We start from the raw sequence: 23,924 nt of genomic DNA on the forward strand, positions 1-23,924 counted from the left end.
TGTCTTCTGTCCCAGCCTCTGAAGGGTGTCAGCACCTCTTCAACTGAGAAAAGGGAATGGGTAGGGATGAGGTTTAAGGAGCAGCACCTATGATCCGGGACCTTTTCTCTAAACAATTTCATGAAGCAGTTACAGACCTGAGACTCAGGCCTGAGTCCTGGTCCCGCCACTCTGTGCAACTTGTTTGACCTCTCTGAGCCTCAGTTTCCTCATCTGCGTAATGGGGATAATAACAGGACCCATCTCCTAGGACTGTTCTGTGGGTGAATGAGATCTTGTTTTCAAAAATACGAGACGAGGGATTTCCCTGGTAGTGCAGTGGTTAAGAATCCGCCTGCCAATGCAGGGGACACGGGTTCAAGCCCTGGTCCGGGAAGATCCCACATGCCTCGGAGCAACTAAGCCCATGCACCACAACTACTGAGCCTGCGCTCTAGAGCCCGTGAGCGGGAACTACTGAAGCTCCCGTGCCACAACTACTGAAGCCCTCGTGCCTAGAGCCTGTGCTCCACAACAAGAGAAGCCACCGCAATGAGAAGCCCAGGCACCACAACGAAGAGTAGGCCCAGCTCGCCGCAACTAGAGAAAGCCCACACGCAGCAACGAAGACCCAATGCAGCCAAAATTAATTAATTAAAATAAATAAAATTTTAAAAAAATATATGAGACGATGATGATGATAAAAAGATCCCATCTCTTACAGATGAGGAAGCAGGAAAGGTTATGCGTGCTGTCTGGGTCCCATAGTTGGAGAGTGGGGAGCTAGGACTAAATGCAGACTTGCCCCCAGAAATCAGGGCTCTTGCCCTTGTGCTGGTTACCCCACCCCCACTGGCTGGGAGTGGGGAGTGGAGCACAGGAGGCCTGTCTGTCATTTGTGCCTCGGTGGTTGTGTTCCTTTATGTTCCCCATGTGAACTGGCTTAGCCTCCCATTCCCCCAGGTTCAGCACAAAGACATTTCAGGAGGCTGGGAGTGCTGGCCAAGGAGAACAACATGGCTCCCACCCCAACCCCCATGCCTGAAGCTAGGGAGCTGGGGAAGAGGCAGTGGCCCAAGCCCTGGACAGGTACACTGAGGCAGCCTCAGAGCAAGTCTGTGCAGAGACTCCCCAGGATAGTCTAAGGTGGAGGAATGGGCAGGCCTGAGAGTCAGGAAATCTGAGAAGAGTTGGCCCACACAGCAGGGGAGGAGGAATACCACTTAGCAAACACAGCCCTGTCCCCCGGGCCAAGGGCACAGAGCAGGGGGAGGTGGCAGGACTCCAAAGGCCCTGGGGCGGGGTTCTAAGGACAGACTCGGGGCACACGCACTCCCACTCAGACTGGCTTCTGGGTTTGGAAGGTCATCACTGAAGGTCCAGAGGCCTAGAGGTAAGGCCGCCCTAGCAGAGACCCCGCTCAGGTCCAGCAAATGAGGGACGCCGCTGCGAAGAGCCAAGGTGCCTTCCGCTTGCAGCCACGCACGTTAAGAATTATTCCTCTCGCCAGCAAACAATTTGTTACAATATCCATCGCACACTTTTCCTAGCTGAGTGCCCTCCCATACATCCTGAATTAATCCCGGAAGTCACTCCATTCATTTAGGACACACCTGAGTGTGCCTCCTCTTTTATTAGGGAAATTTTTCATTGTTTTGAAGCACTCATAGGTTTTAATCTGGGGCTGAGATTTTAAAGCCTCCTTCAGTGGCTAAGACACATGAGTAGGCTTGTGGCTGCAAAGATTACCTCTGTCCTCAGATCTGGAAGGGCCTGGCAGGGGCCACCAGACCCTCTAGAGGAGGGGAGCAGAGTACCTCCTCTCCAGGGAGCCAGGGACTGCCGACCTCAGTGCTGTGTGGCATTGGGGCACACCCTCGACCTCTCTGAGCCTCCCCAAGAGAGGCAAAGTCAAGGAAGACTGCATATTTGGGTGTCCCTCTACTGAGCCCACCCAGAGAAATCTGGGACATCATCACCTCTAAAACCCACAGCCCTGGGCAGTAGTGTGGGGCCACTGAAAAAGCTAAAAGTTTGGAGTTCATCAACTATATTCCAAAAAATTTGTTTAAATAAAATAAAAGTTTGGAGTTCAGATCTGAAATGACCTGGGGCAGGTGAGTCATTAGCCTCTCTGACCTAGCTTCCAACTCCTCAGGATGAGCTAAGTGCCACCCCGTCTCTGGGCTGTTGTGCAAGCCCAAGTTCAGAGCAAGTCTGACTCAGGGCCTGGCACACAGCGGGTGCTCAATAAGAATTACTCTCCTGGCCCTCCCAACCCACCACAGACCCCTCCCACTTCTCCATCTCTCAGTCTTGTGGCCCTCAAGAAGCCAGACCCCCGGTTCCTTAATCCAGGCTTGAGGCTGCCCTCAGGCTGCGGCACCTCCAGCCAGAGCCTCTCCGCAGGCCCATCCTGCCAGTCTGGGTATCTGCCACCAGCCTCCTCCCAGCGCCCACGAAGTCTCCATACCCCCCACCCGAGGCCCTGGGGCCTGGGGAGTTCTGTATGTACACAGTGAACCCCTGCCCCCCGCCACAGGCCCCAACCCATGCCAGGCTCTGTGCTGGGATTCAGGCTGCATGTTTGCTGCCCCCTGCCCTAAATCAAGAGACAGCTGTCCCACTCCCAATTTCTAATTCCCACCCCCCACTCCCCACCCCCATTACCATCCCCTTCCTGGTCTTTGCTCACCCAACCAGGCCTGCCCTCTCTACATTCCTCCCTGCCCCACCTCCTTCCCCAAATCTTCCTGAACACTAAGTTCCAGCTTCCTCCAGGAAGCCCTCCCTGACTTCTCCAGCCCTCATCTCCTTCCCTTTCCTGTACTCCCAGCATTTCTCCTCAGTCCCGCTAAGTTCACATTGCTACCCAAAAGCAGGAACTATGTCACCTACTCATTTCGTGGCCACCAAGCCCAGTACCACTGGGCACTCAGGAAGGATGGGCTCATTAAATGATTCAGAGGGAAGGGTGTAGAAGATTCCCACTGATGGAGTACATACCTCTGTGAATAGGTCTCATCATGCCCATTGAGCTGATGGAGAAACTGAAGTTAAGAGAAGTGAAGCACCTACCAAAGCAACAGGGCTGGAAGCCTTCCCACCCTGATGCCCTCCCCTCCCCAGGCTGCTGGATGGCCCTCCCTGTCCCCAACCAGCACATCACCTGCTCCCAATTATCGGCCCAGCCCCAGGACTCCAGGGAGCACTTGCACGGTTGATCGACATTTTGGAGGGGCCTGGCTCTCACGGTTCTGGGTATTTACACAGACAGCCTTGCTGCGGTGGCTCCCGGAAAGTAGGACATGTGGGGGGAGGGTAGGAAAGCAGGTGCAGACTGAAAACACTCCCGCCATCCTCCACACCACCTGGACAGCGGAGCCACCCGTGGCATGGTCTCCTCAAACGACCTTGACAGGTTCTAGGGGCGGAACCTGTGGGGACTGGGGTAAAGGCCTGGACTGCCCGCTGAGGGAAAGGTCTTGGCCAACATCCCCTCCAACTCCTCTCTGCTCAGTGACCTGGAAGACCACGGGGGACATGGGAAGAGAAGCCCCTTTTTAGCAAGCACCCCTCTCTGCGTCTAGGGGTCACTTTACGTCACTGCTCCCTCATCTGTAAGTGGGGTTCAGGAAATAGAGGCCTCCACATTCTAGACATTCAGGGAAACTAGGCTGTCTTATCCCAGCAGGATCTGAGGATGCAGCTCTCCTGAGACACCCAGCAGACATTCAGCTCCAAGCAGGACAGATCTGGTCTCCCAGGAAACCAGCTATGTAGCACTGAGTAGGGGTGCCAAGCTGAAAGGCAGGTGGACACACCCACCAAACAGCTACAAAACCACACCCAGGATGTTACCACGGAGCCCAGGGTCTCAGAAGCCAAGAGGTGCTGCCCCCTCTGCAAACTGTCTGCTCCTGAGCACAAGGTCAGGTCCTGTTCACCACTACAGACTGTCATCACCACACCCCAGCCTCCTCCCAACTCTCTCCTGGCCTGAGTGGAAGAGGACAGAGGGTTCACAGTAGAAGGCACCAGTGTGTGGCGTTCAGGCTAGAGCCAGAGGGGCGTAAGGGCTGCAAGGGGTGGAGGTAAGGACAGTTTCCCCCTCTTTGCCCTCCCCATGCCAATCCCCGTCTCCACCGCTGAGCAGAAAGGAGCTGCACCCCACCCCCATCACACACAACCATCATTCTCAAGGCTGGGGGCACCCGTCTTCAGTGTCCCCCACGCTCTCATCTGCAGCTCAGGCTCCACTCTGTCTCTCTCCAAGCCCAGCTCAAGCACGTTTTATTATTCAGAAGAGCCTCTTGATTGAAAAGGCCTCTAAGGCATCTCGCAAATAAGAATCCTTTAATTGGGAAGTTGTTAACTTCTCAAAGGAGAATTTTAATTTTGCTTCCCCACCATCTCCTCTCCCCGAAACCTATGAAAACTATGGACTAAAAGCAAAGACTAACAAAGCCAAACACCCCAGGCACCCTGTCCCGAACTGCACAGCGCCCAAGGCGGCAGAGGCAGAAGTGGCAGCTGCCCCCCCAACTTGCACAGACCTATGACTGAGGGGTTAATAGGATGACAGGGCACCCAGACAGGGCAGGGACTGCGTCGGTCGGGTTCCCAGAGCCAGACTCTCGATGCACATCTCCCCATAACCTCCTCTGCTGTCCTCTATCACACTGTCCTGTAGCTGATGACCTTAAATTATATTTATTGAGCATTCACTATGTGCCAGACATTGCTCTAAGCCCTTATGTGCACCAACCGACTTAATCCATACAAGGTCAATGCTATTATTACTCCCAATTTACTGATGAAGAGACTGAGGCCCAGAGAGCTTAAGTAAGTGGCCTAAATTTACACCATGAGTGAGAGGCAGAGCTGGGACTGGATTCCAGGCAGTTGGACCCCAGAGTGGGCATAACCTAAAGTGCCACCTTCACCCGCCCACCCGCCTCCATGGCCTGTGCGCTCCTTGAGGACCAGGGCCATAACCATCTCATCTCTGGGTTCCTGGGGACAGCACAGAGCCTAGCAAACAGCCCGCACTTAAGAAATGTCTGCAAAAGGAAAGCACTTTCCCAGTGGTTCGCTCCTTCGAGCCTCACCAGAGGCCTGTGACAAAAACAAGCAGGCAAGATGGTCCCTGGTTCACAGTCAAGGTAGACTGAGGCTCAGAAGTGAAAGCAACTGCCCCAGGTCACCCAGCTAGCGGGTGCAGAGGCCAGGGAGCTCCTCCTCCAGTCCCGACTGTGCGTACCTGCCTTCCACCCTGAGTGTACAGGGACTGGGCTGCTACCGTCACACACCAGGTACCATGTTCCTGGGCCCCAATTAAAACCCCGGCCTGAGGGCTTCCCTGGTGGCTCAGTGGTTGAGAGTCCGCCTGCCGATGCAGGGGACACAGGTTCGTGCCCAGGTCCGGGAAGATCCCACATGCCGCGGAGCGGCTAGGCCCGTGAGCCATGGCCGCTGAGCCTGCGCATCCGGAGCCTGTGCTCCGCAACGGGAGAGGCCACAACAGTGAGAGGCCCGCGTACCGCAAAAAAAAAAAAAAAAACCCGGCCTGAAACAAACACCAGGAAGCCCTGGGGTAGGAATCTCCTCTCTCCATCCCTGACAGCTCAGGGCAGCCTCAGCACTACCTTGTATACCTCAAGGCATGAGATGCTCACCACCACCAGGGCTTCCTGGTCCACTGTTCACTGCTCTGGAAATCCCAGGCTAGTCGCATGCTGTTACCAGTTGAGTTTTGCCCCTCAAATTTATATGTTGAGTTTCTAAACCCCAGTACCTCAGAATGTGAGCTTATCTGGAAATGGGGTCATTGCAGGTGTAATTAACTAATTAGGATGAGGTCATACTGGAGTAGGGTGGGTGTGGCCAACCAGTATGGCTGGTGTCCTGATAAGAAGGGAAATTTGGACATACACATACCCAGGGAGAACGCCATGTGAAGAGACACAGCGGGGAGATGACCATCTATAAGCCAAGGAGAAAAGCCTGGAATAGATCCTCCCTCACAGCCCTCAGAAGGAACCAACCCTGCTGACACCTTGATTTCAGATTTCTAGCCTCCAGAACTATGAGAAATAAACCACCCAGTTTGTGGTTACAGAAGACCTAGGAAGGGTGAGCTGACAGCAGTTTCTCCAGGCTGGTAAATCTACACAGCTTGTCTACAAGCCTGGGGTAACAGGCCCACCCATGGGCAAGGAGCCCCCATGGGCTGGATCCCTAAGCAGTAAAGCCCAGATTCCTCCTGTACATGATCTTGTCCAGGCTCTGAGGCTTTATTTTTTATCTTTTTTTAAAATAAATTTATTTACTTATTTGTGTTGTTATTTATTTATTTATTTTTGGCTGTGTTGGGTCAGAACTGCAGTGAGTGGGCCTTTCATTGCAGTGGCTTCTCTTTGTTGTGGAACACGGGCTCTAGACACGCGGGCTTCAGTAGTTGTGGCTCGCGGGCTCTAGAGCGCAGGCTCAGTAGTTGTGGCACACGGGCTAAGCTGCTCGGTGGCATGTGGGATCTTCCCAGACCAGGGCTCCAATCCGTGTCCCCTGCATTGGCAGGCGGATTCTCAACCACTGCGCCACCAGGGAAGTCCCCAGGGTCTGAGGCTTTACACACACCCTTCCCCCCCGCACCCCCAACCTGGGTCAGACTGCTGACAACTCCTTCATTTACATGCCCACCCCAGCCTCTGCCCTCAGCTGCAGCTGTACAAACCCACAGTCTGTGCATCCCCTCCACGTGGATACTGGCATTTCAAACACACCACTTCCAAACAGGACTCTTCCTTTCCCTTCCAAATTCATCCCTGGCCCCCTGAGCTCAGCTCAGTCAAAGGCTCTACCAGCCACCCTGTTCTCAGGCTCTGACCCCTCACAGCCCACAGTCCATCCTTCAGTACCCCTTCAGTCTCCTACCCTCAGCCACTCCTCCCCATCCAGGCCCAGTCTGCCAGCTCTCTCCGGACTGATGCTGGGGCCTCCGCATGGGCCTACCAGCTTCTACTCTTCCCCCCGACCCACAAGCCCCTCCCCAGTTTTTTCCCCATGAGGCTGTGAGAAGGAGCCTGTGAGCCATGAATAACCTCCACTCACACTCTCTAACAAGAGGCCCCGCAAGCCCATTTCTCAGCCCTTCCTCCCCACCGGCTGCTCCCTGCTCAGAGCCTATCCAGACCTCCAGGGTCCTATTCCCTCTCCTCAGGTCTCTGCTCACAGGGCAGCTCAGCTGAGAGGCATTTCCCAGACCACCCTGCAGAGAACAGCTCTCCCGCATGCTCTCTCCCTTTTCCAGCCTTATTTTCCTCCACGGCTCTTATTATTCCCTAACCTTTATTATGAATTTACTTCTCTGGTCATTTTCTGTCTACTCTGTTAGAATTTAAGCTCTATGAGGGCAATGACCTGGTCTAACTTATTCACCTGTGAATGCTGGGCACATAGAACAGTGCCTAATACGCAGCAGGTGTTCGATAAGTACGTGTCGAACGATGAATGAGCCATGGAATGAATGAATGACTTCAGTAAGCATTGGTGCAGCACCTGGTATAAAGGGAACAGAGGGGCAAATCAGGCTAGGTCTGCCCTGAGGTCTGTGGGGAGAAAGACCCACGCCCACAGGTAATCCCGCCCAGCATGTGAGCAGTGCTGGCGTGAACACACGTGCACGGGGAAATGAGGACTGGGAGGGGGCCACCAGACGGGCCCAGAGGTCAGGGAAGCTTCCTGGAAGAGACACCCCACCCCCAGCCTCCCTTCCTGGCTCTCCAAGGTCATGGGCCACCTCCCACCCTCCACCAAGGGGAAGAAGGGAGGCCTGTCTGAGCTGCAGCACTGATTCAGAAGTCAGTAAGTGTTCAGAGCTGGTGTGTGTGTCCCTCCTGCAATGAGACCTGGGCAGGGCTCACCAGAGAGAGAGGGGGGCTTGAATTAAATGTCATTGATCCCTCCAGGGAGCGAGAGGTCAAGGGCTGTGGCATCTGGGACCCCCAGCCGCATCTGCCCTTCCCCACTCCACCAACCTGCCCCCTCCCCTCCGACCACAGGAGCAGCCAGAGGAGGCAGGAGACGGCAAAGAAAGACCTGAGCTCCCTCCAGGGCTTTGCTTAGTCAAGTCTCAACTCCTCAGCAGGTCTCGAAGGCTCCCGGTGACCATCCCTGCCCCCCTCCTGGGCACCTCACTCCGCAAACACTCCAAAGTCCCCCACCTCTATACCTCTGCTTAGCCTGGACCCTCCTCCTCCCCCAATCCTTTTCCACCCATCATAACTCTACATACGTCATCTTGTTCATCCAGGAATTCTTTATGATGACACACGATGGGAAACAATCAAACCCCACCACAGAGAATTGGTTAAACGTGCTACGGCACACACAGGCTGGAACATTACACTGCCATTAAAAATCACATTACAGGGCTTCCCTGGTGGCGCAGTGGTTGAGAATCTGCCTGCTAATGCAGGGGACACGGGGTCGAGCCCTGATCTGGGAAGATCCCACATGCCGCGGAGCAACTAGGCCCGTGAGCCATGGCTGCTGAGCCTGCGCGTCTGGAGCCTGTGCTCCGCAACAAGAGAGGCCGCGATAGTGAGAGGCCCGCGCACCGCGATGAAGAGCGGCCCCCGCTTGCCACAACTAGAGAAAGCCCTCGCACAGAAACGAAGACCCAACGCAGCCAAAAATAAATAAATAAATAATCACATTACAGAAGAATATTTAATGATGGGAAAATGATCTTAGTATAGTATTAAGTGCAAAAGGCAGGTTAGAAAACAGTAAGTGCAGTTTGATCCCAATTATGATATAAATATGTATTTTGTAAAAGACTGACAGGTAAAACACCCAAGTGTTCACATTTTCTATGGAGAAATGCAGGCTTTTTTATTATCAGAGAAACAGAACATTTTAAATGAATCCTACAGCCTTCCAGGCTCCACTCAGGCAGCCCTTCTTCAGGGCTTTCCAGCCCCCCAGCTGAGAGGGGCCCCTGTTAGTTCCCCTGTCTCCCTGCCCACTGAGCTTCCTGGTGCCTCACACTGTCGCCTAGCCAGCGGGAAGGCTGCTGCAGCCCCTGATGGGGAAGTGGGGGGGGCGGGGATGGGCAGGGCCCAGCCACCACCTCCCTGACGCCCCTGCCCCCAGTCCTCCCATCACCCCTGGCTGCCTTGCAGATAACCCTGACCACATCCTCTCTCCCCATCTCCCAGCAGCAATTACAGGTTAAACTGGAGTGGCTAATTAGCTGCTCATTCCACCCGGGGGTCACTGATTAGCAGGAATATTTTGATGGAGGTAACTGGACTTCAAAACGAGCCCTAGCACCCAGGAAGGAAATCCAGCCGTCTGCTCCCTGCCACACCCCGTGGCCTCCTGAATGGGAGGACAGTGTCGGCTGAGCCGCAGCCATACCACAACTGTCACCCAGTCCTTCAGCAGAAGGGATTGAGGCCCACTGCCCTGCTGAGCTGTGAGGTCTTCTCTCTCTGAAAAATGGGGTTAACATTCCAGTCCAGACTGCTGCCCTGAGCCCTCCCCCGGTGCTCCTTCTGTGTAGCAAACTTTCTCAGGGGTCACAGAGGCCTGTCCAGAACAAAGCATTGGCCGGGAAAAAGGGTGGAAGTCACCTGTTCAAAGTCACAGGCAAGGCAGCAACCCAGGCCCCCCTACTTCCCCATCTACCACCTCTTTGGGACTTGCTATAGTTTCTCCACATCCCCTCACGTGAGACACAGAGTGGGAAGGTCTGTCACCTCCCACATTCTGGGTGTCCTGCTCCTTGTGATAGTCCAAGAGGCCATCTACTCTGCTCACACGGAGCCAAGGTCACCTGGCCACCAGTGCTTGTCACACGCACACACCTGGGGCTGAGCCTCATCCTGCCTTGAAGGTGTGTGGATCCACACATTGCCTCTGGCTTGGAGCCCCATTAAATTCCACACGTTGGAGCCAGTGCCAGCCTCTTGACAGTTTCCTGGACGCTGATTGTCTCAGTCCACACGTTCCCACTCCCTCTTGACCCAGAGTCATGCACACATTTGTTCAACGATGGGACAGAACCAAGGACAGAGCCCTTCAGCTCACCATTAGAGACGTGCCATGCCACGTGGGAACCCATCAGCCGGCACGCCCGTGAGACCGCATCACTCAGAAAAATGACCCCGGCTTCTGAGCTGGCTGCCAGGGCCCTGCCATAGCGAAAGCACTACTGGGAGATGGCCCAGCCAAATCAAACCTCCTGGACTTGAATTCACGTGGGGATGGAGAGATGGGAACACCCCCCGGAAAGACTGCCCCTCGACGGCCTTCCCACAGCCTCTCCCTTGGGGACACCACATCCACCCCCCATGGCCCACGCCAGCCCCGCTCTCCCAGCGGCCCAGAGCAGCTTCTTACCTCAGGTCGGGCAGGCGTTTGGGGAGTGCAGCTGCTGGGGGATCAGCCTGGTTTGACTCGGTCTCTCTCTTTGCCTGTGGGCACAGGAGCCTCAGGGCCTGCGGGAGCAGGAGGCTGTGGGAGAAGGAGATGGGCCGTCAGCCAGAGCGGAGCAGCAGACGGCAGTTCTAGGGAGCAGCGGGGGGCCATGCACACAGGGAGTCTGCTCCCACCCGGCTGGGCAATAAACACTCACACATCTCACACACACGCACACACTCTCCCTCTTGCTGACACACTCACACTCGCACACTCGCACGTGCCCTCACTCATTGGCACACTTGTGCTTATACACACTCACGTGCTCTCACATGTACACGCACATGCACTTACTCTCTGACACACTCACATATCACTCACACACTGGCATTTACACACACATGCTCTCACTCACTGACGCTCACATGCACTCACATGCCACCATCTAGGGCAGGTGGGGCTCTGGGAATGATGGAGCTTCTAGCAGCAGGCAGAGAGCGGGGTGTCTGAACATGCCTCCTCCACCCACTGGCTCTGTGACCTTAGGAAAGTCAAGTCCCTGAGCCTCACTTCCCTCATCCGTAAAATGGGGATACCGTCCCTCCCGCCAGGACTGCTGGGAAGATACAAGCAGACAAGGGATGCACGGCCTGAGGCACAGTAGGTGCCCAGCCAACACCAGGGCCTGCCTCCCCCCCAGCCTGGCTCCAGGAAGCAGGCCCCGGGGCTGGCCCCTGAGGGCGGGCACAGCAGAGCACCAGGGGTGCCTCTCCCTGGGCCTGAGCCCCAGCTTCCTGGTTCCCAAGGATGCCCTCTGCTCCCAGCCACCCACCTCCCCGCCTTCCTTCCCCAGCCTCTTCTAGTTCATTCCTTCACCAAACACTCTCCAAGAGCAGCTCGGGTCCCTGTCCTCCCACCCTCCATGAGTGGAGGAAGACACTAGGGAGTCCTGTCTCCTTGGCAAGGGCCCAAGACACAGGCCTGGGGCTGGAAGTCTGAGGAGGCAGGTCGACTCCCAGCTTCCTCACTTGCTGGCTGTGTGGCCCCGGGTCAAGCTTCCCCCTCTGAGCCTTAGTTTCCTCAGCCTCTCAGACCAAGACCCAAATCCCCCTCTCACATAAAGACCTAAATCCCTTTCTGAGCTATTGCCAAGAGGTTCCAACCCCATCAGTGATTCTCTAAGCATGGGACACACTGCTGGAGGCACATAAGGGGATTCTAGGTGGGATGTAGACAAACATTTTTATTTTCATAGGTGTGTGTTTATATTTCTGTGTATTTTTTTTTTTTAATGACAAGTATATCACAGCTGTGATTTCATGGATGTGTGGCGTGTGGAGCGCTGGGTAATCCACCTTCAAACGTGAGTCAACGCAAAGACAAGGGTTAAGAAAACGCGAGTGCAGGTAGCACCCAGAGGTGGCTATAACCATGATGGTGAAAGGGAGACACAGAAAGTCGGCATCTAATGGGGTCTGGCTCCCAGCAGCCCTCACGAGGGTTAGCAGCTCCCTTCTTTCCTGACAGGCCAGGCAAGCCCCTCCGTTTCCTCTTAATTCCCCACATGGCACCATAAAACACAGGCCTAAGTCCCCAGGGGGACTCACAAGGCCTTCCAGATGGGATGGATGGACGCATGGATGGAGGGGGCTTGGAAGTAGTTGCCATAACGTGGACGGAAGATGGCAAAGGCCTCTGAGTCTCTCCCAAAGTCAACATTCCCTCAAGTCTAACATGCAAAGATGGAATTTCTAGCTATATGGTAGGTGAAGATGGAGGGACTCTCTAAAGGCAAGTCTTCTCGTTTCATGGGCTGTAAACTTCTCCTCCAAGAAAGAGACAGAGAATTGGGCCGGTTTCAGGGTCCACCTTGGCTTTCTTCTCCTGACAACAGAGCCACAAGCAGTGTGGACCCAATAAGAGAGGCCTGCCTAGCCCCACAGTTCACCAGCCCCAAATTATGCCCCCTGCTGCCAGCAGGTCCCAAGGATGCCTCCCAATGGCTGCTGACCCTGGAGGACAGGACAGGACAGGACATAGTGATGCTAGCCTGGGACAGAGGGGTAGCCAGAGCCTGGGCAGTTCCTCAGGCCTGGGTCCTCCAAGCCAGGTCTATCCAGGCAGGGGTACCCTGAGTGGACGCCCAAGCTGGCTCCCAGGAGACTGGCACAAGTCAGCAAAGCCCTGTCCCGGGCAGGCCTCCGGACCACCTGGCTGGCAGCCCTGAGCCCATTTCTACCTGAGCTGGCAGGACAAATCATCCTCACAGCTCCTCTCCAAGCACCCAGCTGCCATGTTCCATGATAATGAATGGGCCTCCTGATCCCTTCTTCCCAAACCTTCCTGAAGCTCCCACTCTCCACCGTGGCATCACAAGGAGTTGCTATGGAAATGCAACCACAGGCAGAGCATGACAATGATTTGGGGCAGGGGAGGAGACACAGTGGGAGCCGTGAGCTCTCCTGGACACGAGGCCTGCCTGTGTGCTGAGTCCTAGAAAGGACATGAAATCCCAGCTGCAGGCCTCACAGCCCAGGGGGATGATGGGGACCATGGCAGAGGTGGTGGTGGGGGGAGGTGCTTCCAACCTGCCCTCCTGGGTCCTTACCCCCTCAGTGGAGCCCAGGGAGCCCTGGGAATCAGATGCCTGCGTCTTCAACAGAATTAACACATGCCCCGTGGAATGTGAGACTTCCACAGAAACAACTACTTCAGGATGCTGCTAAAGTGGCTTCAGTACTATGGGGGGCTGGCACCAGTAGGTGCTCAGCGAACACTGTGATCAAAGAGGATAGTACTGGCGTGTGTATATGCGTGTGTGTGTGTGTGTGTGTGTGTGTGTGTGTGTGTGTATAAGAGAGAGAGATAGAGACATGTGCCTGCTCTGGTCAACACAGTCACAGAATCACAGAGCTTGAAAGGCCCATTGTACAGATGGAAAGACTGAGGCCCAGTGAGGGTCAGGGCCAACCCAGCAAGTCAGCCAAAAAGTCAAGTCCAGAACCCAGGTCTCCTCTTCCCCAGACCTGAACCCTCTACCTAATACCCCTGGTTTTTCATTCATTCATTCATTCATTCTACTTTTGGTAAGCGCCTACTATGTGCTTGGTGACTGGGATAAAGAGATGTGAAGGACACCACCCCTGCCTGCCAGAAGCTCAGAGAGGAGAGAGGCCATCATAGTCAGGGGGAGGGGGCTAGGACAGAAGTCCAAGGGGCTGCAGGAGCCCAGGGAAGTTACCTCAGAGATTTCAGTTATGTGCTTCTGAGTCGTGCTTCAAAGAGACCCCGACTTGTCTCCCAACTGCTCCCTCAGCCCAAGGCCCCCTACAGCCCCCACACAGAGGCCTGCAGTGTGGGACAGTACCGAGCCCACCTGCCCTCACCTCCAGGAGGTCATGGGGTGTTCCCCATTAGCACCCCCAATCCCCAGAAATGAGGAACCATGAGAAAAGTACCTTGCTACACAGAAGGAGCTCAAAGAAAGTTGGTGCCCTGGCTGCCCTTCTCCTCCCCCAGGCTCAGCATCCTCCTGCACTATTCACTCTTTCCTTGTTCATTCTTGCTTTCCTGGGCGCCTCCCATGAGCCAAGCATAGCACTGGGCCTGGGGTAGAGCAGAAAAGAAGTGAGCCCTAGTCATCAGCCATCACACTCGTGGAATTCAAGTCCCCATCTCTGTCAGCAGCACGCAAATTCTCTCCTGTAGTGGGTTTTTTGGAGGGCGTAGTACTGAGAGGGCAAGAGGGGACAACTTCCAGAGCTTGGCTTGGATGACCTGCCAGCTCTGCTGTATCCCACATGGGCCACACCTCCCAGCAGCTGTTACATATGCCCACAACCAATTTCACACAGGCGGAAACCAAGACCCTGAGAGGTGGCCAGGTGGACCCCAGGTTGCTCAGCGCTGAGAAGGCAGGGGACAGGGAAAGAGCAGTGAGGACAGAAGGGAAAGGCCAGGTCCAGGGCTGTGGAAGTGGAGGAAGGGGCTGTCTGGGATGGCTTCCTGGTGGAGGAGGGAGGGGGGTTAGCTCAGAGCCTTCCCTCAGCCTCCCAACAGGAAATGAGTTTCTGTGAGAAAGAGAACTGAGCCAGGGGCCGTTCTGCCAGCCTATGTGACTTGGGGCTGCGCTGGCAGGCGGAGGATGAGGGGGGCATGTTCCCTAACAGCCACTGTCCCATCCCAACCCACTGAGGGCTACCACAGCCACCATCTCACATCCCTAATTACCGCTGCTCAATGGGGAACCAGCTGGGGATGGGAAAACAGTAGAGACCCAGAAAGGGAGGAACAGAGCACACGAGAGACAGAGGCCCGAAAAAAGAGCAACTGTCTCCCCAAAGCCAGAGGACAGAGAGAGAGTCAGAGAGATGAAATGGATGGGCCGATGGGGCCATCCCTCCCTCCCCCAGAGCCAGTGCTGCAGCTGCCAGGAGGAGCCCATAAACCAGGACTTTGCAAAGATTTCTCAGCAATAAAATTCTTATTTGAAATGAAACCTTATGCAGTGGGGGAAGCCTTCTATGCCAGACATTAAATCCAGAAGCCATAAAGTGAAAATTTGATAAATCCGACTATATAAACACGTAAAAACATCTGTACAGCAAAGACACTATAAACAAAGTTAAAAGGCAAGTGAGACACTGGAAGAAAATATCACTAATATACAAAGAGCCCCTACAAATCAATAAGAAAAAAAGACAAAAGAAGAGAAAAATTGGCAGTGAATTAGAAATCCGAAGAGGAGGAACTAAATTGGCCAATAAACATATGAAAAGATGTTCTATCTCTATAGCAATCAGGGGAATGCAAATGAAAACAACACGATATCATTTTTTGCCCATCAGACTGGGAAAAATGTAAATGATTGATAACAACCAGTGCTGGCAAGGATGTGAGGAAATGAGCACTCATGGACCATCGGAAGGAGAGGGAATTGGCTCAACCTTTGGAAGTGTAATTTGGCAGCACTGAATAACGTTTTAAACCCACACACCCTACCACCTAGTAATCTCACTTCTAGGAGCTTCTACAGAAATGATAGCATAGGCACTCACATATAAATATTCTAGGATGCTCATAGCTGCATTGCTGGTAAGAGTAAAAAAGAAATGGCCTAAATGTTTATCAGTAAGGGACTGTTTAAACAAAATACAGCACATCCATACAATGGAACACTCCACAGCCACGCAGCCCTTTGACAGAAGGAGGCACCTCTATGTATCACAATATGAACAAAAATCAAGCTGTATAATGCTATTTCAGAAGGAACCCATTTTTATAAATAGCAGATTGTTGGTTTATGCCCCAAAAGGCTGGAGGATAATATCCAGACTGTACAGTGATCGCCTCTTAGGTGGGGGACGAGGGGGTTTTCATGGTCTCCATTGCCTACAAGATGTCTTATTGAATTTTCAATAAAGAGTTAATTTTTTTCTTTAAATCCTGCCAGGAACCCAATATAAGATGCAGATCTGAGCAGATCTGCTGTGGTTGAAATGGGAGGGACCTATGCAGCCCCACCACCACCCCCATAGCCCCCAGGCCCCTTCAGGGACACCAGGGCTCTAGGACCAGTTTGAGAACCTCAGCTGGAGAATGTGGAGCCCATACCTTCACTCTCCCAAACCAAGGCCAGCAGGACAGAGGGTGGCCCAAGTCACACAGGCAGTACAGACAGGTCGGGGCTAGAGGCCTCTGGCTCCTCGGCAGGGCTCCCAGGGCTGGGGCGGGAGGTTTCCCTAGGTGTCCAGGAAACCCTGGAACAACACAGTCTTGGGAACCCTAGGCTGAGGCTCAGGGGAGCCCAGGGGGTGAGGGCAACACGGGAAGGGCCTTGGTAGAAAACTCCAGGGGAGGCTTTGAGGTCCAGCTCTGAGCTCTCACAGGGCCCATGTGCTAGGGAAGGAGAGGGAGGGAAAGAGGAGAAGGGAAAGCAACAGGGAAGCTGTGGTGCGCTTCCCTCTGTGCAGAGAGAGGCTGGGGCGAGCCCGTGGGTACAGGTAGAGGGCACTGCTGTGTGCAGGTGTGCGGTGCTCGGAGAGAGGGGGCTTGTGTGGGTCTGCGGCAGTGACTGTGGAGGGCGTGTGTGTCGTCGTGTCTACATCTAGAGTCTGTGTGTGTGTGTGTGTGTGTGTGTGTGTTAGGGCGTCTGGGCAGCCAGCAGGCCCGTAGAGAGGCCAGGAGCAGGTGGCAGATTCCAGAGACCCATCCCCAACTGACTCTCAGCCTCATGCCTGACCCAGTGCCTCCCAATACTGCCCTACCCTCCAATGAGAGGAGGCATCAAGGACTCAAGTTTGTGGAAAGAATGAGCGGGTTATCACAGCACTCAGGCCCCAGCCAGGCACCGGGTGGAGCCGCAAGAGCGTGGCCACGGGACTGACACGCCTAGCTTCCCATCCTAGGACAACACGACAGGTCACATTAACCATGTCACCTGGGAATCGATTAAAGCAGAGCTCTTTACAGGGGTCCCCTGGGACGGGGAACTCAGGAGGTCTGTGAGCGCTGAAACTGCGCAAAACTAGATGTGCCTTTATGCATATGGTGCCGGCAGGGGAGGGTGCATTGTTTCGGGTCGAGGGCCCTGGCTTTCATCAGATTCCCCAAGTGGCCCACAGACCAAAAGGACTCAGAACCATTGAGCAGGAAGGGAGCAAGGCTGGGCGTCCTAAGGACAGAGGTCTCAGGGGCTCGGTGTCTGCCTGTACGTCCATGGGGGTGTTGGAAGGCAGGGGCTAGGACAGGTTCTGCGACTCCAGGCCCCAACCAGGATCCCCGCGAGAGTCCAATGGGGTAGATGCTAGCTCCAGCAGGCACGAGAGCCGTCCAAGGTGAGTGGGGCTGCCTCGGCAACGGGGAAGCACCTTGTCGTGCAGGGGTGAGAGCACAGGCTGGACGGGCAGAGGTCAGGGTGAGCAAGTGGCGACCCTGAGTCTCATTCTCAGACTCTGTGGGCCTCAGTATCCCCATCTGACACCCCAGAGCTACACAAGGTGTACCCTGGGAGTCCACTCTGAGCGCGTGAAAGGAAGGGCCAGGGCCAGGGCCATGCAGGGGTGAGGCTCGGGCTGTAGGGCTGTGTGTACGGTCCTGCATTTGGGAGTCCTCCCCCCTGGTGTTGGCCTCAGACCCTCTTCCCTCCTGGGGTAGGGGGGCAGGCTGCCCCGGCTGCCCCACACTGCTGACTAGGTCTGCAGAGTCCAAGACCTTCTTGGGTGTCACCACCTCCCACATGACAGTGACCCCAGAAAGTACAGGAATAAGAGGTTTCATTACAATCCTGGACTGGGGCCAAGGGAGCCCAAGGGCTGGACAGAAGCACTGAGCAGGGCTGACAGCAAGGCCAAGGCATATGAGCTCAGTGGAGCCCCCCGGACTCTCTCTGAGCCCTCCAGGGGCCTCTCTCAGCCTGGCCTGGGGAAACTGAGGCACAGAGAGAGCCCTCTGTCTTGGGTCACACAGGGAGTTGGTGGCAGATCTGGGCCAGGATCCCAGGCCTCCCGCCCCTGGCTGGGCTTACTCTGGGCACAAACGCAGCTCGTCCCCCTCAGGTGACTCAGTGCCTGTCTCAGCACCCCTATTCCTGCCAGAAAGAGGCAGCTGGCACTGGGGCTCCAACACACTGATTCACATGCAGGCCGGCAGGACCCCCTGGATCCAAACACCCTGAGCCTCAGTTTCCCCCTCTCTAAAACACAGGTACAAAAACTCCTCTTGTGAGGATTCGAAGAGCACAGATGCACAGGCTGCTTAGGGTCGCTTTCCAACCTCCCATCTCTGGGCCTCAGTTTCCCCATCTCTAAACAAGAGGGTTACTCTGAGTGATTCCCCAGGTCCCCAGAGCCTCTGAGGCTTCTGGAAAACTTGCCTGGGTGCCCAGCCCATACCCATGTCTGTGGGGAGACAGGCTGCAGGGGCAGAGACCAGGGCCTGTCCTCAAGGAACTCCTTGCTAGTTGGAAAGGGAGAAGTGTGGGGACTTCCCTGGTGGCACAGTGGTTAAGAATCCACCTGCCAGTGCAGGGGACATGGGTTTGATCCCTGGTCCAGGAAGATCCTACATGGCATGGAGCAACTAAGCCCGTGCACCACAACTACTGAACCTGTGCTCTAGAGCCCGCGAGCCACGACGACTGAGCCCATGTGCCGCAACTACTGAGCCTGTATGCCACAACTACTGAGACTGCGTGCCACAACTACTGAAGTCTGCGCGTCTAGAGCCCATACTCCACACCAAAAGAAGCCACCACAGTGAGAAGCCCGTGCACCACAATGAAGAGTAGACCCCGCTTGCCACAACTAGAGAAAGCCTGCGCGCAGCAATGAAGACCCAACGCAGCCAAAAATAAAAAATTTAAAACAAAAGAAAATGAGAAGGGTGACTGTGGAGCAAAGACTACTTAGCAGAGCTGGGTGTGAAAGCGTCCATGGAAGAGCTCCCAAACATGCCTGCACACTGCCACAGTCTCCACCTCTCCCTTTTGCTTCACACCCAGCCTGCTCCACTCATTACCTGCCCGTCCCCTTTAGACCCCTGCTCCAGGGGCCACAAGAAGCTTGAAAATAGAAAACCCATTGTGAGCTGGGCAGTAATCAAGGAAGGCTTTCTGGAGGAGACAGGACAAAAAGAATCAAGTTCACACAGGGGAACTTGAATACCCAGATGAGGAATCCAGACCCTGAAGAGCCACTGGCAGTTTCATATGGGCCCCCCCACCCTGGGCAGAGATGCCAGACCACACCCCAGACTGGCCTCAGAGCTGTGTCCCCAGCAGAGGGCTTGAGGGGGTGGGGGACCTAGGCACCAGGCCCCCTCCACCCCTCCTCCACAGCCATGGACTCTGACTCCATCCCAGAGAAATCAGTCCTGGTTGGTGATGCCCAGTGGCTGCGGAGGCCTCATTGCAAACAGCTTTGCTGCTGGTGAATGCCGTCTGGCCAGTGAGGGCTCCCCGACTGATTAAGAGCTATGCCGGCCCGGGACTCATTCATATTCCGGTCTGGCTGCTGGCTTCAATATGGCTGAGACACGCGAGGGCAGAGGCGGTCCTCCGAGAATGCCCGGCGATGATTCCACTCCGATTCCAATTTATTTTCTATCATTAATGCTTTTGAAAAGCCCCACATGCTCTGCAAACAGGGAAGGAGCACGGGGCTCGGGAGGGGAGGAGAGGAGAGGGCTGGGGGTGGATGGGGGCGCAACAGAGGTGGTGCAGGCAGCGGGCGGGGGGCCCTGAGACCTGGGTTCAAATCCGCACCCCATCTCCACCTGCCTAGAGAACCCTGGGGGTAAACCTGGCCTATACCTGGCAGTGGGGAACGGCCCCTGCTCTGCCTACCTCAGGGGACAGTTTCCAAGATCTTCTGAGGGGTCAGAGGTGAGCAGGCTTTATATATTGTAAAGGGCTGTACACCTTGAGGAACCGAGAGCGAAGCAAACCTGACTGACCATGGCAACAGAGGCCTATGAACTGGACGCCTGCCTCCCCAGCTACACTGGGGGACCCCCACCCCAGGGTGCAGGAAAAGCCTGGGCTGCCTCTCACCCCAGCACAAGCAGAGGAGATAAGGATTTGGGTCCCCTGTCCCCTGCCTTGTCTGTCTCAGACTCACACTGCCAGCCTCCCTACACCCCCTGCCCCCAACAGGCTTACCAGGACCAAAAGGCCCTAATCCCTCCCACCCCTCCAACCCTGCAAGAAGAAGAGAGTTATAAGCTTCCCAGGTGAGCCACATAGAATACTCTGATTACTTTTCCTTTCTTGACAGCTCTGTTTTCCCTGGAGCTTATAAACTACCCTTGGGATCAAGTCCAAACTCCCCACCTCCATGCAAAGCTCTCCCAGGTAACTCAGGCCCATGTGGGCAGCATCAACTCCTCCCTGGCCTGACCCCACCCTCAGTTCCAGCGCTGACCACCCCTGGTCTTCGCACATGTTATTTCCTGTCTGGAACTCCCTCCTCCTTGGCCACAGTTCAAACTCCTACTCCCTCTTCAAGATGCAGCCCAAGTTCTCCTCTATGCAGCTTTTCCCAGCTTCCCTGGCCAGCCCTGCTCTGTGCTTCTAAGTATCCTGTACCCACCTATGTTACAACTCAGCAATACGGTAATTACGTTTGTGTGGCAGCTCCCCTCCATTCAGCCAGTGGCCAGGGGCTGCGTCTGATTCGTCCCCTGCATTCCCAGTGCTTGGCAAAGTGCCTGGCTCACAGTAGAGCCACTGATTCAGTCAACGATCTTAATAGAGCACCTACTGTGTGTCAGGCTCTGTGCTGGGTGCTGGGGATGCAGCAACAAAGACAGAGCCCGTCCTTGTCCTCAAGTTCTTCCAGTGGACGTACTCAGGGTAATGTCTGTTGAATGAATAGACATACGACCACATTGTAAATGGGAAAACTGAGGCCCAGAGAGGCAAAATGCCCTGTCCAAGGGTGCCTCTGCCTCCTTGCCCACACCTCTTTCTACTCCATTTCTCTCCCAGAGCCTTAGCAGCAGTGAGGAGGAACTCAAAACTAAAGGTTAGAATCAAAAAAAAAAAAAAGAAGAAGAGAACGTGGTGGATTTTCCTCCTTTCTCAATAATGTAAAGAAAACTGCTTTTGCCAACTATGGCAGCTTAAAAGCAATTAAAGTTTTTGGAGGGGACTCTGGGCACGAGCAGAAGAGACAGAGTGAGCGCCCGGCACAGAATTTTTCCAGCATTCGTTTGTATCAAGCAAAAGGGGAAAAAAAAGTGTTAAAAGCAGCAATTTCTAGCAGCAGAGATGGTGGAGATAAAATATTTACAGCCTCCAAGGGAGGGGCCTGAGAGGGGCCAAAGACCCCCACTCCTACTTCTCTGGAGGCAGGAAAAGGGAGGGCAAAAAAATGGGAGACAAGGAGAGATGAGTCACCTCCCCACCGCTCCTGTCCCGACAGGAGCCGTGGGGCAAGGAGGGGAGAAGCCCCCAGATGCCCCTACTCTCTCACCCCTTCCCCACCATTCATGGCCCACAGCCACTAACCAGCCCCCAGACATCAGAGATCCATCCCTCCAATCCTCAGACCTGGCTCTGCTCAAAAATCCAGAGAACATCACCACTCCGAGCTGGCATTTGAGGCCTGCACAGCCCAGGCCCCTCTCCAGCCTCTTCTCCAGATGCTCCCTACGGGGCACACTGCCCTGACTGTTTTCCGAGGACCCTCGCTCAGTCCCACCTCCAGGCCTTAGCCTGAGGAGGGACTATAAGGAGTGTGCATCCCTCCCCTCAGGGGGAGGTAAGTCAGGTTGGAGGGTGTAGACCCTGAGCAGATGACGGAGCCAAGGACACACAGCTCTAGACCGCACGCTAGACTTCCAACCACGCCTCTCCCACTGAACTGTTCCTTCCCTACCTGGACCCTTCACTTGCCCCTTGTCCTCCTCTCTCCAAATACACAGCAGCCTCCAGCGGCATCTTCCTGAACCCTAACTTCCTCTGTCCCAGCTGCAGCACAGACTCCCCTCGTGTGGCATACAAATGACATAGTCTCTGTTAGAAGCAGATGTTCCTAGATTCAAATGTCAGCTCCTCCACTCACTAACCGTGTGACCTTTGCAAGTCCCTCAATCTCTCTAAGCCTCAGTTTCCTCATCTGTTAAATGGGAATATTAATGGTACATATCTCATGGGATTGTTTTTAGGATTAAATGAGGTAATGTATGTAAAGCACCTGGCACTATGACTAACATTTAGTAGGTGTTCAATGAACTCACCGCTGCCCTACTTCATGTTCAGTCCTCAAGTGTGACTCTCCAGGCCTCAAGATGGTCCATACACTTGCACACAGCCTCCCGCACCATCTCGTCATCACCTGATAAATGCACAGAAGGCACACACCAGCTGAGAGCAGAGGGTGGAGGAGGTGCTGAAGGGCTCTGCACACTCAGAGGCCCAATCCCTCTGCACAGAGCCAGGGAGCCTCTCACTTTGCTTAGCTTAGGAAGGATTCCTCCAAGAACAGCAGGAAGCCTCAGTCAGAACCCTGAGAATTTGCCAAGCCAGGACGAGGTGACTGGAGGCTCAGCCTTCCCTCCAGCCTGTGGCTGCAGCGCATCCCTCAGCCATCCTTCCAGCCCTACTGGACAAAGGCAAACACCAAGGCCCAGGGAACAGCAGTTAGTAGTAAATCCCAGAGCAGAAACCAAGTCTCGAAGACAGCGTGGTCCAGCAAAGCTGGGTAGTTCTGGTCTCAAATCCCAGTCCCACCGTTGACCAGCTGGGTGACCTCTCTAATCCTCAGTTTCCTCATCTGTAAAATGGAACCCATAATGCCCACTTTGCAGGGCAGTTGTATGCACTAACAAGGGTAGTGCTCTTCCAACACCCTGCCGAGGTTCCAGCATGCAGTCAGTCAGCATGGGGACGTGTGCTTGTTCTGTCCACCTGCTCCCTGGACTCCAGGCACAGTGCACTCCCTACCTCGCAGCACTGGGAGAGCAGAGGGAAGGCCTGGAGGTGGAGGCAACAGGACCTGCCCTATTTCCTGTGATCCTTCCCAGCCCACTGCCCACCCAGCAGGGTGCTAAAGGACCAGCCAAGAGACAGGCCAACAGCCATGGCCAATCCTCCCTGCCCCACTCTCAGAGCAGAAGAGGTCCATTCCCTGCCTCATTTTATCCAGGAGAGGTAGTGGCATGTCCCAGGTCATACAGCCCCCATCAAGCCACTTGGTGGAAGTTGGGTGTCTTCCTCTCCTTCCCCAACTTCGGAGAATACACAGCCTCGATATAGGATCTGGCAGTGCCACAGGGCTGTAGACCAGGAATCAGAAGGTGTTTTGAGGTCTCTGTCTCTTGCTTTCCCTCCGATTGCCTTCCTCCCACGGGGCTCTCCTGCCCACTGCCCCTACTCCTGTCCTCAAGAAAGAAGCCCAGCAGTAAGCCTGGCCCTAATCAGAGCTCTCCTCATTGTGGGGGCAGAGATGGGAGCACATGAAGACTCTCTGAGCCCTGGATGGCTGAGCCTCAGGACACCCTACTGCAGCCTCCTCCCCAACCTACATACCCATTCTCCCCACTGGTAAGTAACTGGGGCGGGGGGGTGTGCGTGTGCATGCAGACAGGATCACGGGTCCTAAGAACCTGGGGCCCACCGCCAGGATGACTGATAGCCCTTCCCCAGCTGGGCCCGCCTCCACCCCTTTGCATCTAGGGGAGAACTGGTCTGTCTGAACCACAAGCCCACAAGGCCCAGGAGCTGGGGATCCTGGGACTGAGAAGCCGGATGCCTGACTTAATTGCCTAGGCTCTGCAGTGCTTTTCAATTGAGACCCAAGATGCAGTTGGCCACTCCCTGTGCCTCAGTTTCCTTATCTGGAACCTAAAAGAATGAGATCATCTCTGAGCCTGCCTTCTCCTTCCCACATTCTCCAATTGCATACCTATGACCTCTGGGACCCTCACAGAGTCAAGAGGTGCTCCCAAGTCACCAAGGGCACTAAGGGCAGAAAAAGGAGTCCCAAGCATTTGTGGGTGCCGGGGGGGGGGGGGGG

This window comes from Neophocaena asiaeorientalis, unplaced genomic scaffold, assembly GCF_003031525.2.
Source record: "Neophocaena asiaeorientalis asiaeorientalis breed wild unplaced genomic scaffold, Neophocaena_asiaeorientalis_V1.1 scaffold54, whole genome shotgun sequence".
NCBI classification, from domain to species: Eukaryota; Metazoa; Chordata; class Mammalia; order Artiodactyla; family Phocoenidae; genus Neophocaena; species Neophocaena asiaeorientalis.